General features: G+C 36.6%; 1 long non-coding RNA gene across 1 annotated transcript; it reads right to left on the bottom strand.

Moving 5' to 3' along the window:
* Nucleotides 1-4955: 4955 nt before the first annotated feature.
* LOC309474210 lies at nt 4956-15216 on the bottom strand. Its single transcript, XR_014197246.1, has 4 exons — nt 14989-15216; nt 10045-10199; nt 5597-5699; nt 4956-5027 (listed from the first exon to the last, which is right to left on the bottom strand). It is a non-coding gene; the product is annotated as an uncharacterized lncRNA (long non-coding RNA).
* Between the last annotated feature and the right edge of the window lie 535 nt (nt 15217-15751).

The raw sequence follows: 15751 nt of genomic DNA, 5'->3' as shown, positions 1-15751 counted from the left end.
GTGCTGCCAAGACACATCTGAATCAATTGTAATGAGCACGTTAGCTTAGCATGTTAGCACAGGGGAACAGGTTGAAACCAGACTCAACAACAACAACAGCCGAGTCATGCTCAGAAAGCAAAAGGGAGGTGGAAAAGACAAGAGAAAACAGGATGAGAATGAGCAGAGGAGAGTCTAAAGGGATGCAAGTAGGAGAAAAATGCTAGTTCATCTTGTTTTCTTCTCGAATCTCTTTAATTTGTGATGTGCAATCATGCTGATTTCTAGGAGGTCTAATCAATGATGGCCGCGGCGTACATTTCCTCTGTGATTAGCTCCTGCAAAGGCCTGCCCGGTCTTATTGGCAAAGCATTTCTAGTATCCTGGTCTGACTACACACCACTAATTCTAAACCATCAATACGCTAACAAATATCAAGTCTGAGTGAAATAATGTTTAATTCATCTATTGGTTCCAGGGGGTTTTATTTCCATTTGCAGTGTACAATTTTATGCAGTATGCAATTCATAATTTACAATTACTGTTGGCCAAAACAATGGTTTGACATTTTTGACATGATAGTCTTTCCATTTTTTTCAGTTTCATGAATTATTTAGAGTTTATATTTAGCTGGGGAAAAAAAGAGCCTAAAATTCACTATGAATACGAATAGATATTGTGGAAGATGATCCGATTTATTTCTCAAAAGTATTGTTCTTAAATCAGTGACAATAAACAGCAGTTAAATAAAAAAATTTCACCTGAATAATAGTGCTGGAAAACACCAATACATTTTTTTTTAACAAATTTTTATTTTTTTGTAGCTAAGACTTTTAAAATAAACCAAAACAAAACAATCATGACAAATATTCACTAGAGAAAAAAACTTGGTTTCACTTTATTTTGATGGTCCCTTTAACACATTCTGTTGACTAGAAGTAATGTTGCAACTACATGTCAACTAACTCTCTAAGTCAACATGTAGTTGCAAAGTTACTTATAATCAACAGAATGTTCAAAAGGGACCATCAAAATAAAGTGTTACCAAAACCTTTACTCCAGTGATCTAATGATTGCTTGAATTAAAAGTGAGGTTGTGATTTTGGGACCACACAATATATAATTAATAATTACACATGCAATATTGCATATTAATACCTTCTTATCATTGACACTTTTTATACATTATTATACATTTTGCTTCTAAATGAACAGAATTGAAATGACTTAATTTCAGAAATACTGTCATTTGGCTAATGCAAAGTAGCAGGAAAATGGTAGTAAATTATGACAGAAATTACAGAGAAGTGGAGTAAACTGTACGGTCTATGAGTTGCTGACGGGATGTCTTTTGGGAGAGGAACTCTGCTGATGGAGGGAGAAAGACCCTTTGGCTGTTCACACACATATAAAGTAATAAGTGAGACAAAGTGAGATGTGGATTAGATTTAGTCAAGGAGTCTTAATATTTTACACATGCAGCTTGCAGCCATTCCACTTAGTTCCCATGGATAGATTTACGTTTTGACGCAGTATTTTTGGGGTAAACAGAGAGTACGAGAGCAACACTGTCAGAGATTCCTATCAACTTCAGGGGATTGGGGAGATGATTATCTATCCTCCCTGTGTGTCTTCATTAACTGTGTTGTTGTATCCATATATAGTTCTGGTCCTGGATGATAGTTGGACAGTGACCAAGCTAAAACACACAATATAGTAACAGCGATGACACAAAACATCTGTTCATCAGCTACCCATTGAAAATATGTACTGTTATTGTTTACACAGAGAATAAATCTTGAGAAAAGCTTGAATTTATCCATCAGGAACTCACTGGATGGCAAGTAGTGCTCTCTGTATGACAGATGTTGAAGGGGTGGAGAATAATGTACACCGATGAATCAAGCCCAATACGATTAGGATAAAGTTTTAGAGTCAATTTTGAGTAAAATTTATTTTTATTTTTTTACAGCATTCAATAACCTCTTCTGCTCACCAAGTATGCATTTATTTGATTAAAAATACAATAAAAAAAATCAATATTCTGAACTATTGTTGTATAATGTTATTTTAACTTAAAATAACTGTTTTGTATTTTACTATATTTTAAAGTGTAATTTATTCCTGCATTTTCAGCATCATTCCTCCAGTCTTCAGTGTCACATGATCCTTCAGAAATCATTCTAATATGTTAATTTGGTGCTTAAGAAACATTTCTTATTATTATGTTGAAAACAGTTGTTGCTATTTTTTGTGTGTGTGGAAATGTAATTCTTTCTTTTTTTTCCAGGATTCTTTGATGAATACAAAGTTTTAAAGAACACCATGTCTTTACTCTCACTTTTGATCAATTTAATGCACCTTTGCTGAATAAATGTATGATTACTTCCAAATCCAAAACTTTTGAAGTATGCATTCTCTCTTAATCATCCTCAAAACAGATCTGCAATCAATCAAAAGCTCTTTACATAATAAAAAGCGTTATAAAAGAAAGCTTTTTATATAATACAAAACTTGATTGGTTTTAATGGGAGAATTTACTCTCCCACTCTTCAAATTCATCTCAAGACTTAAACTACAGACTCCAACCCACGGTTTCACAGACAAGGCTTAAGCCTAAAATGCATGTTTGAGCTGTTTTAACTGAAAGCAACTTACACTAGCGTATCTTAAAATATGTCAGTGCCATTGTGTTGTCTCAAGATGCACACCAGAAATGTTGAACCAAAGCCTAATCCTGGCTTAATCTAAGCCCTGTCTGTGGAACCAGACCCAATTCTCTTATCTCTTAACATATTACAGATTTGAAAAATTACCCTAGCACAACCTAATATCTGCACCATCTAAAACAGTTCTGAAAACAATCTAATTACACTTACTGAGTGCAAAAGTAAAATCATATTCATGCTGAGTGGTGAACTGCTTTGAAAAATTTGATGAAAAAGATGATGATATCATCAATGAATCAGGAAGCACGTCTGAGGGCTTGCTCTGGTCAACTGCCATTAAGATGTCTAATTAATTATTCGGCATCAGACAGACTACAAACTGAAGTAAACAGCTCTTTTTGCAAATATGAGGTTACTGACAACCTCACACACTCAAACTGACGTACACATAGTCGCATTCACACGCCTAAACTTCTTGTGTGCTATTAAAACGCCCATCCGCTCTCGCGGCCTGAGCTCTGTGCTGACGTGGGAGAAGGGGGATGTTAAAGAGATATATATGAGACATTTAAACAGCCAGCTCATGACAAGGTTATTGTTGTGTGCGCCTCCAGGTCGGGTGAAGATGAGGAAAGAGTAATTGAGCACTTTGGAGGACATGCAGTGGATGCAATTACTGCGCTGTTATAGCGTGCAGTAAGGGAGTGCCTTCTGCCATCCATAAAAATGTCCGAGAGCAAGTAAATCAAGCAGTCCAGAAGAACAGGAATCACTTTATGCATTTCTAGTCTTCCCTTGCTCGCTCTTAATCTGTGCTAGTTTTTTTATTTATTTAAAAGGGCTTGAGTAATATTTAACAGACCTCAAACTAAATTTTAAAGAGGACCTATTATGCTTTTTTTATATTTTCAACTTTCTTTAGTGTGTAATGTTGCTGTTTGAGCATGAAAAGATCTGAGGAGTAAAAAAGCATAAAGTCACTCCAAAGGGAGTGACAAAGTCTTCAAAAAACATTTTAAAGTCACAAAGGTTATTGTGACTTTAAAATGTACGTCACAATTACCCTAATTTAAATAATTCCCACCCAAGGCATGTGAAAAAACAAACAAAAAAAAAGGAGTAAAGGTCCTTGCACACTGAGTTTGAAATTTTCATGTGTTTTTTCGTATTCGTCATTCGGTGGCTCTGAATTGTCAAAACACCAAAATTCAAAATGCTTATTACTGCAAAATCGAACCCGATCCTAATTTTTTTATGACGGCCGAAAGTTTCGGAGGCAGTGTGTAAACGTGATTGACAAAACATGAGGTCGTAGTTATTTTTTAACGTGCGAAAATTTCGTAGGCAAATTTCGGACTCAGTGTGCAAGGACCTTAAGGCCTGGTTGAGTTGCGTTATTAGTAGTGTGTAGAAACTCACAGTTATGGTGAAGGGTGTGACATTTTCCAAACACGCTTTAAGCAGTTGACCAATCACAACACACCGGGCCAGCTGACCAATCACAGCTCATTGCGCTTTTCAGAGGGAGGGGCTTCAAAACAGGAATTAAACAAAACATTACAGACAGACAGGGAAGAGAGGAGAAAAATATGTCAAATATGTGAAAAATAATGTGTTTTTTGAACATTTAAGCATGAAAACCTATTCTAGTAGACCCCAAAAACTAAATCAAAACTTAAAAGGGCATAAAAATTCCCCTTTAATTGACTGATAATTCCATTAAAGGTGACATATCATGAAAATCTGACTTTTTCTGTGTTTAAGTTCTATAATCGGGTCTCCGGTGCATCTACTAACCCAGAAAACGTGAAAAGTGACAACCCAGTAACTTTGTTTTAGTAAGCCTTTCTCAAGCATGTCAAAAATTAAGACGATCAGATTTCGCTCCCCTTCTGAAGTAGGAAGGGGATCTTATTTTAATATTACCGTCCTTTAATCTGCACGTTTCCACCCACGGCGCCGCCGTTTGGTTTTTGCAAGCAACAACAGTGTAACCAGCTCTAATTTGAATAGCGATTTTATAGCGAATTTGACAAGCTATAATAAATGATCTGGGGGGTATTTTGAGCTGAAATTTCACAGACACATTCTGGAGACACCATAGATTTATATTACATTTTGTGAAAAGGGGCATAATATGTCACCTTTATGCAGCAACTGACAGTGTCTACAAATTTTTAGTTTGCAGGCTTTCAAAATCTTGACGACAGTACATTTCTTAAAAAACAAATGTTACCAGTGGAATGCGATGAGATGTTCTGGAGGGTGAAATTGATCTTTAGCACTCACATCCTGGTCAAAATCCTCCTCAAAAGTGTGTGCTGGAGGTGTTTCAGGATGGGTGTTGTCCTTCACAATCGGCTGCAAACTAATTCAGGTCTGGAACACCAAATTTTCATGGTCCAATGTTTTACTGATGGATTAAATCAAATATCCTTTTTCTCTTGCACTAATAAAGTATTTAACATTATGGAATCAAATGGGTTGCAAACAGGGTTTGTTCAAATTCCTAACCCTAAAATATGAGCAACAGTAATAGTGATGCTTTGGCTGAGATTGTAGATTTAATTTCTATGAGTCAGTGATGTGGACTTGCATTTCAAGGACACAACAACTCAATACAATAACTCAGTAAGACAGCGCTCAATTAGACAGAAGCTAAAACATATGCTGAGAGTCATATTGACTCATCAGGACAGTTCAATTCTTTATTGGTCTTATAATCTGTCTTACAGGTACATTGCTCCATAATAGCTTATTTTTTTTCATCTAGCTTGCAAAATAAAACACTTTATAATATTATAATAGCCAAAAACTACAACTTCTATTTTCTTTTTAATACAGTAATTGTAATTGGCACCTTGGGGTTGACAAGGTGCACAAATTTTTCATATATTAAAAAATGAATAGTACATTTGAGAAATATCATTAAAACCATGTTCACTCACATTTGATGAAAACTTCAGATATATCAGTCTTCTAGTAAAAAGTGGTTTTATTCCTCATGGGATGGGTCCAAGACATGCTGAAATCACATGGCCACCACTTGACCTAGTTAAAACAACATAGACAAGAGGAACAAAAGATGAACTCACAGCTTTAGTGGGAAACGACAGCAGGCAACTTCATGCATTCACACCAACTGATATCAAAAGTCCAAGTCCACTGGGAAGAAGAACTTTGCGCCCCTTAAGAACATACAGTATACAGTATATTCACCACTGCAACTGTGTTGATGCATCACTGTTACCTGCACCAAGGTTCCTTTTGTACTTGATGTTTTCCTTGGCTAAATGCCAATATAATTGTTACAAACACAATATAAGAAAGTCACTTCGGTATAAAAGCATATGTGAATGTACATTTGTTTATTTGTAATGGCATTTATTGTGTCTCAGGGCTGCTGTCAATCCATATTTATATTTCACTACATAATTGTTGAAGCCACATAATCGACACTATACACAAAACAGGGAATAAAAGAAAGGAAAACAATGGTCAGGATGTACCAATAACTTTCACATCTTTACTTTAATGAACTTCACAACCTCATTTCTAAACGACAGCAACAGATTTCCACAGAGACTGCTATATAGATTTCCAATAAATAAATAAATAAAAATACATACAAACACATACTGTATATATATATATATATAGTAAACACACACACTACATATATACACACATTTATATATATATATATATATATACACTGTATATATATGTGTGTGTGTGTGTGTGTGTGTGTGTGTGTGTGTGTGTGTGTGTGTGTGTGTGTGTGTGTGTGTGTATATATAAATACACACACAAAACCATTCTTAACCAATCAAACTGTGATCATGATTTGATCTATAACTATCAAATATCTGGTGAATGGTGAATCGGTGAAAGAACTACGTGCAGCATCTGTATGTTTGTGGATTTCTCTGTCTGTGTGTGTGGTTGTGCTCACATGAGGGGACAGCTAATGAACTAGCATTAGCAGCTGATTGTGTTACTGTCCCTGGAGAAATGGAGTTATTCATAGACATGGAGCTTACAAATCAAGAAGGATGAAGATGTTAGCGATACATGGTGTGATGTGCGCGTGTCAGCACATTTTACATTATAAAAACTAGGCAAAGAAGATACATGCACGAATGAATGTGCGAGTGTGGCACGTTTGTGAATCGCTTTCATCCACACACAGTACCAGTCAGGAACAGTGTTTATATGTACATCCATGCATGAAGCCACGAATAGTAGGTGTGAACTCATGCATTAATCATCATTACTAATTCTGTATGCATAGATCTACAAGTACAGAGAATATGTATGTGACTGAGATCCTGAAACTGCCTGCAGTCCAGGCCATCTGCTTAATTAGCCTCTCCTCTGATCTGCTGAGAACGAACATGAATTGATCGTTTGGTTGAAAGTCACACATAACTTAAAAAGAATCATAATGAAAAAAAAAAAGCTCGGTCAAAAGAAATGACAAGAACTGAATTTGAGATTTTTTTTTTATCTCAGCTCTTGCATGCTACAAATGCTACAGCATCTGCTGCAATTTTCAATAACCCTTAACACTAGAACCACCACGGGGTAAAATTTACCCATGGCTGTTTTTCAAATGTACATAACAGATTTTCAATAAAATATCCAAGTCTCCCAGTCATTGACTTTAGATAAAACTGTGTTATTTACAATCCTCTGTTGTTAAAAATTGTTTAGATAAAACCAGATTAAAAATGGGGCATTTATAGGCTATCTATAAGTGCCAGCAGGTCAAATTTACCTATATAATGCCTTTATTTTCGTGCTGTCACTTTCGTGCCTCTTATGTTTTAATGTAATTTTTTAGCAGTTTTAGGTATACAACAACCCCTGGCAGTTCCAGTGTTAAAATGTGACATATTTCTGAGTGAAACTGGATATTCAATAGGGAAAATAATGGCAAATGTATCCATTAGGAATTAATTGGATAGTGAAAAGTGGACGTTCTATACCTACAGTAAATAGAGCCACACATGAATACAAGGGCTTGGTGATGTCATTTGTCTTGTTAAGGCTAATTTCATTGCTAGCATTTTATGTAAATACACAAAATTAAATATATATCCATAGTTTTTGCATAATTAAACAGCTTGATAGGTTCTAAAAATAGAGGCCCCCCTCCCCACCCCACACACACCCATCCACACACACACAAACTTTGAAAAAGGTGACGTCCTTCTAATGCAGTTTTAATGTGACCTTCATAAAACAAGGAGAAATGTAATAGCAGTCGAGCCCTGGGAAATAAAAGTGCCCCTAGTTGAAGAAACACTTGTGTATATGACCGTTCAAATGTTTATGGTCAGTAAGATTTTTAAAAATGTTTTTGTCTCTTATGCTTATCAAGGCTACATTTTTTATATTTTTTTAAATACAGTAAATCCTGTGATGGCAAAACTGAATTTTCAGCACTTTAGTCTATCCTTCAGAAATCATTCTAGTATGCTGATTTGCTGCTCAAGAAACATGTATTATTATTTTTATCAATGTTGAAAACTGTGGTATATACAGCTCTGGAAAAAATTAAGAGACCACTGCAAATTATCAGTTTCTCTGGTTTTACTATTTTATTGGTATGTGTTTGGGTAAAATTAACATTTTTGTTTTATTCTATAAATTACTGACAACATTTCTCCCAAATTCCAAATAAAAATATTGTCATTTAGAGCATTTATTTGCAGAAAACAACAACTGGTCAAAATAACACAAAAGATGCAGTATTGTCAGACCTCGAATAATGGAAAAAAATAAGTTCATATAAAATTTTAAACAACACAATACTAATGTTTTAACTTAGGAAGAGGTCAGAAATCAATATTTGGTGGATCACAGCTTTCATGCGTCTTGGCATGCTCTCCGCCAGTCTTTCACATTGATGTTAGGTGACTTCATGCCACTCCTGGTGCAAAAATTCAAGCAGCTCGGCTTTGTTTGATGCTTGTGACCATCCATCTTCCTCTTGATCACATTCCAGAGGTTTTCAATGGGGTTCAGGTCTGGAGATTGGGCTGGCCATGACAGGGTCTTGATCTGGTGGTCCTCCATCCACACCTTGATTGACCTGGCTGTGTGGCACGGAGCATTGTCCTGCTGGCAAAACCAATCCTCAGAGTTGAGGAACATTGTCAGAGCAGAAGGAAGCAAGTTTTCTTACAGGACAACCTTGTGCGTGGCTTGATTCATGTGTCCTTCACAAAAACAAATCTGCCCGATTCCAGCCTTGCTGAAGCACCCCCAGATCATCACCGATTCTCCACCAAATTTCACAGTGGGTGCGAGACGCTGTGGCTTGTAGGCCTCTCCAGGTCTCCGTCTAACCATTAGACGACCAGGTGTTGGAAAAAGATGAAAATTGATGATCTGGGGGTGCTTCAGCAAGGCTGCAATCGGGCAGATTTGTCTTTGGGAAGGACGCATGAATCAAGCCACGTACAAGGTTGTCCTGTAAGAAAACTTGCTTCCTTCTGCTCTGACAATGTTCCCCAACTCTGAGGATTGGTTTTTCCAGCAGGACAATGCTTCATGCCTTGAAGTCGCACTGTTAAAAAAACTGCGTTAATCCATAGTGACCCAAGTGCTGAATATTTATGCCACAAGGACTTCATTATCAATCAATGTCTTTATCAATATTCATGTTACTTCCAACAGCTTCTTATTAGCATGTTAGTGCCGCCATCATATTTGGCCAGCACTTCTGACTTCACGGTTTGTGAATAGCCCAAATTTGTGATTAAAATGTAGAAATTGGGAAACAGAGAGGTCCGTGTAGCTGTGTACTGTCCCATAAGCCCTGAACACATTTGTCATGCACGCATCCAAACCCTACAACTGGCAGTTCGGCACAGATTCAAGAGTTTCTCAGAATATATTTCTCAGAATGTAGAAATGCTCAGAATGCTTTGTCTAGCATCATAACAAAAGATTCAATATCAACAACATGCCTTTTTTTGTAATACTGCACAATGTTATTCACATTCTCAATGTCTATTCAGCCATTAGACACAAAGGCAGTCAGTTCAGCATATGGGCTGCATTCATGATAAGTTGTTTGGAGTGATGTTTGTGAAATTAAAGACGTAGCTGCATACAATTATGCCAGAGCTGTTTATAAAATTTTTTTAGCTGTGGAAGTACTTTGTATTCACATCAAATCATAATTACATTTTTTCAGGATCCAATTTGAAAGAGGTTGCATCTTACAATTTTAGGTCTGTTAATCGATTTAAAATGTTAATCCATCTAATTACGTGAAATGCAATTAATCACATATTAATATTTGTGTATTATTATTCAAAGACATTACATTGTTGTGTGGCAAATTTTTTGGAGAGCTTTTAAAAGCGTGAAACAGACTTACGTCAGAATCTCCATGTGAAAAGATGGCAGAAAGCTGGTTGAATACTTCTGAGGGATCCTGTGCCAGCCAACAAACTGCAATTGCGATGAATGGAGTTGCTAATGAATAGTTCTCTCCAGGTATTATAGACCTTCTTGGTTCTGAGAACCCTCCTTCTGGAAAATAGAAAGCAAGACAGGTTTCATCTACGGGTCAGTGCACGTTACTGATCTCTCTTCCTGCTTTCATTGAGAAGACGTATTTTTCTTTAACATTCAAAGAGCATTTTGGCAACACTGACACATTTTCACTGTCTCCTTTGCAAAGTGAAGGTTTATCATGGATCAGAAAAGACACATTGTTGATTTACTAACTTCACTAGTTTATTCTGCAGAGTTAGCTCAACTATACTGTAAAATTCTGCTCTTACGACAGATAAAAAAAATTATACATTTATGAATATATATATATATATATATATTCTCAGATAATATTATAAATGTTATTTGCAACTTGCAGAAGGTATGTCATTGCTAAATAGTGTCCATATATTCTCAGATAATAATATAAATGTTATTTGCAACTGGGTTTATGCAATTAATATTTTACTTTATAAAGTTCACCCAATTTTTAGGTGTGATTTCTAGAATGTTTTTAAAATGTTTGTATATGTACACAGTATGTTGGCTACTGTATGTCTGTGTGTACATATCTATATGTTTAATTTTTTTTATATCTTCAAATTTATTTATTAGGATAAACCCCTTGAGATGCACCATCTCGTTTTCGAGGGGGTCCTAAAATACATCACAACCATCACAAAAGAACAATAATCAAATAAACAAAAATACAGTTATACATGTCAATATTCAGACAAACAACAAACAAACGCACACAGAACCACAAATACAAGACAACAACAACAACAACAAAAAAAATAGATTTTTAAATTATAGATTTTTAGGTGTGAACATATTATAAATAAAATATTAATTGCGACTTGTATAAATCACATGAAGAGCCCATAGAGGTTCCTTCAGAATATACAGTAGATGAACAGGTTCTCTTCTGCCATGTTAAACAACAGGTATGGAACTGACATCATAGTGACATCTCCACCTGCTGTTTTATGAATGACTCCCTACGGTGGCCATCAGTGCAGAATAGAGAAAACACTTTCCATCATTTTACACAGTGATTAATTCCACAGCTTCATTACCCAGTCTACCATCTATGAAACTGTGAGTATGTGTGTGTGCACATGTGTACTACTCTCTCTGTGTGTGTGTGTGTGTGTGTGTGTGTGTGTGTGTGTGTGTGTGTGTGTGTGTGTGTGTGTGTGTGTCTCTCTCTGCAGGTAGTTCTACCCTCTCAGAAGCGACGGGGAATTAACAAGAGCATTTTAGCATGAAGTTGGACACTGAAGTGCTTCCCACGCATCAGGCACAGACACAGCATTCGCCACACCGCAAGGATCCCGGCAAAAGCATCAACTCAGCCATCATTTTCTTTCAAACACAGCCCTCTTATCTACTTCACTTTGTGCTTATTCATTACGAAAGGACTTTATGAAATCTAAAAATAAGTTGTCTGAATGCAGGTTAAACTGATGATGACTTTTCAATGTCACTAGTATATTAATACCACTTGCCAGTAAGAATGCATAAAGTTTTTGTAGAATCTCTTGGACTAAAAACCATGAATTTCATGAATTCAATGTGCCTTTAACCTAAAAACCTAAAAACTCTCCTAAGTAGAGGAGATGCTGGTCATTTATAGAGCAAATGCACACTTTCAAGAGGTGTCCTTGAACAAAGTCCCTTAATTGTGTTCGTACTCGTACAAGAGAGGTCAGTCTCAAATGTCCCATCTCTGATTTGACATAATTCGCCTCATTTGCCTCAAAAATATGCAAATACATTTGTTTAGTTGGCACAAGGGCTATGAAGAACGGCCACTGAGTAATGATAAACTTGCTGTTACTCTTCTCAATCAGAGAGCACATGACTTGGAATTATTAAAGAACTAGAATTCTTTACCATGAGAGTTACGCAGCGCTCCATCAACTCACAGGTCAGACTTTCCAGCATTTCATTTAGAAATGTGCAACTTGAACTTGGAATTCAAATTTGTAAATCCACAACATCATGCATACCTGGTGACACACTAAGAGATATACATATTGTTCAAAGTTTTGGGTCAGTAAGTTTAATTTTTATTCAAATAAATAAATAATTTTATTTAGCAAGGATGCATTAAATTGATCAAAAGTGGAAACAACATAATGGAAACAGTAATTCAATCAACCAGTCATATACAGTTCATTTTGGCAGTAAGGTGACGACTGTTTGATGGGACGATTGATCAAGAAAAACATCCTACTGTGCTAAAATCACTGCATGACGAAAAATGTTTAGAAGACGAGAAATTTTTGACGTTTGTCTTCCACCTTGGACCCCATCCACATCTCACACTCTGCAGGTTGTGGACAAAAGAGCAAGTGGTCACTCTGTTTTAGAAATCTCTCGAGTTACAGCTGGGAATAGGAGCCAGCCAGACCTTGAGGGTCTATTTTAAGAGTCAAACAGCTGAGAGAGAGAGAGAACGAGAGAGAGAGAGAGAAAGTGCAGCGAGCTGTAATCATAGAGGCAGAGAGTCCCTGAGGATTCGCACAATGCTGTCAGCCCACCTCAGTAACCCCTCGGAGCTAAGCCTGTGCAGGTCTTATCAAACACCTCAAGCTATGCACTCCAGACTCCATCACGGCTCACTGTGCTGTAGCATTGTTCCACAGAGAGAGCTATTTAGCTGAAATTTTGAACTACACAACTATCTTTTGTCATTGCACACACGTGTTTGAAGATCTCCAGCAAAAGCAATCCACTGGTCATCCTCAAGTTTTTGTGTTGGTGCCTGAAATCACAGGGAAACTGTGCAAATTTACGAATGTCGCTGGCAGAAAAAAAAAAAAATTGGCCAATCAAATGATGGACGCAAAGGAAGTTTCCCCCAAAATAAATATTCAACTGTCATAACAGTGTGAGACTTCACCTCATCAAAACAGAGCAGAGATAGTCTCGCTGGGCAGCCTGCCTTTGGATATCAAACTTGGCTCAGCTGGAAGCCCAGCTTTGATTTTTCAAAAGGATGATCGTGTATGTCTGATTGCTCCGACTCACTGCACAGCACAGTGGGAAGATATCAGTGTGTTTGTACTAATGTCACGGAACAGGTAAACATGGCTCATGGGAGGGTAATTGTGTGGGGATCCAGTGCAGGTTAGAGTTCACGCATCAAACTGGACAGATGCTTGTACATACTAAATATTCATATATAGACTATTTCAACAGCCATAATACAAGATTACAAATAAAATTAGCATGCAAGGAAGAAGAATTCAAATGAATTGAATTCAATTTCAAAGGAATTAATATAACTATACAGTACTAGAAAAGTGATAATTAAATTTGAGTGTTTTTAATATGCTTTAAGATAAACCATGAGCAAATTCATAAGTCAACACACCATTGCTGACTATTTTCTCCTTAAAACTGCAGTGAAAAAAAAAGACCCGGTTTGAAATCGCCCTTGTTCTCTACGTCACAAATTTTTTGTTACCAATCCCATCAACGTACGGGCGGGCTTTAGCATATCATTAAAAGGCCCCAATTATGGATTTTTGAAAATGACCTTTCATGTAGTGTGTGTAACACAGCTCTAAGTGAATTTTAAGACCTACACGACGCATTATCCAAGTTAGATAGATAGTTAACTCGGGATCATTCGAGTATCTATCTATCTTTCTATCTATCTAGGATTATCTGATGTGTGTGTGTGAGAAAGATATTTTTTTAATAGAAAATTGTACTTTTGCATATTATACTGTAAAAACACAATTATTGTTGATTTTAGTTGATCATAACTAGAGAGGAAATGATGATATGATTAAAGTGACCAAAATTATCACGGTTATCACAGAATCCTGTTCAAAAAGTACTAATACTGCAGAATGAAGTCAATTCAACAAGTTTTATGTCGAAAAACAGCAAATAACTAATTGATTAGCATCAATATGCACTTTTTGTTTACGTAAACATTAAAATACCATTAAAAATGATGGCCAGATTTTAAAGAGTGTCTTGCAACATGTTATTTACTAACACGTACAAGTTCAAAAAAAGTTTTGACAAAAAACGTTTTATACAAAGATAAACCTCATATTTCAGCCTTTAAATATTTTTTTTATAAAAAGAATGAGTCAAAAAAGATAAATTACTGACATTTACACATTAGCTTATATTTATTAGTAATGTTTGGGTGCACCCCCATCCTTCATGTTGACTGAGCTTTCAATGTTGTTACGGAAAGGGGTGATTGGTTGGTTCCTGTCACATGACCTGCGGTGCGTTTGCGGCATTCTGAAAAGTTTAGATTTTTTTCATCTTGTTGCGCCTGGTAAAAAAATTTGCGCGTCGCTTCAATTATGAGCGCGCTTGCCACGCACCTACATTTAAACAAACTTGAGCGTGCAAAAGACGCGATATGTGAACGGCCTCTGGCGAGCTAGCTCATATCAAGCCACGAGCTATTGGTAGCAAGTGAGCGACGTGTTGGAGACCCATGCTCTAGGGCTCCGCTTTGTAGGCTACAACTCGATACTTTTTTGCTACTTTGTAATAACTTTCTGCGGCCAGTGTTTCTGGAAATGAACGAGGGTAAACACTTTTTTTAGACCTGACTAAATGAAATTTAAGACCTAGGATGAAAATCTGTCCGTTTTTAAGACTTTTTAAGGCCTTAAATTTAAAGTTCCGAATTTTAGACTTTTTAAGACCCCGCGGAAACCCTGCATAAAGTTATTGTCTTTCAAAAGTAAGAGTCGACTCTGAGTCAATGAAATTAATTGTTTTTCAAACGAGTCATAAGCCGTTTTCTTGTGATGGAGGTTCGGGTTGAATAACATACTTAGTTCTTCCAATGTTTCATCGTCGGACTTGTGTTCGCATTGATATGGTAAAATCGACGTCATTGTTTGTTACTGTGTTTAGTTTACGGTGTAGGACGCCTCAGGACAGCTGACGTTGTTATGGCAATGGGCGTTTTTGTGTTCGACACGCGCTGTAAATGGCAGACCAATCACAACAGACTGAGCTGTCTGGCGATTCAGAGTAGAGTAGCTCACGGAAAGGAGGGATTTAGAGAGATTGATTCATTTGACGAGTCGTTTGAGAATCATAGAAAATGTGGTGATGTGCAAATGTATATTATGAGAAAGTGAAACCGTTTTTTGGCCTTTGATGCATGTAAACCTGTTGTAAGAGACTCCAAAAAAACATTAGGAAGCATAATAGGGGCCCTTTAACAATGCTCTGAAGCAGGGGAGTCTCAAGAGAAGCCACCCTTCTACTTCTTCTTCTGAATCAGTTTCTGGCTCAAACATATATGGCTGAATTAAACCAGTATTTCCACTTGCTATTGTTCAGCATTTACTACAGTAAAGTTGACCGAGTGTATCAAGTACCCCCGAAGACCCCTGAAGATGCCCAGTTAGAGTTGTGTGCAAGATGGGTTGGAGCGAATGCTGTCTCCCTCCACCCTCAAAATGTATGTAATTTTAGTAAAAAGATTATTAGTAAAAAGATTATTCAAATTTCCAAGGAAAACAGTAAACACTTTTTAAAATGACATTGAGGCTGAGTAAATCATGGCAGAATTTTCATTTTATGGA

Source organism: Leuciscus leuciscus, assembly GCF_965113295.1.
Source record: "Leuciscus leuciscus genome assembly, chromosome: 14".
NCBI classification, from domain to species: domain Eukaryota; kingdom Metazoa; phylum Chordata; class Actinopteri; order Cypriniformes; family Leuciscidae; genus Leuciscus; species Leuciscus leuciscus.
The sequence above is the reverse complement of the archived record's forward strand: the minus strand, read 5'-3'. Positions and strand labels throughout refer to the sequence as shown.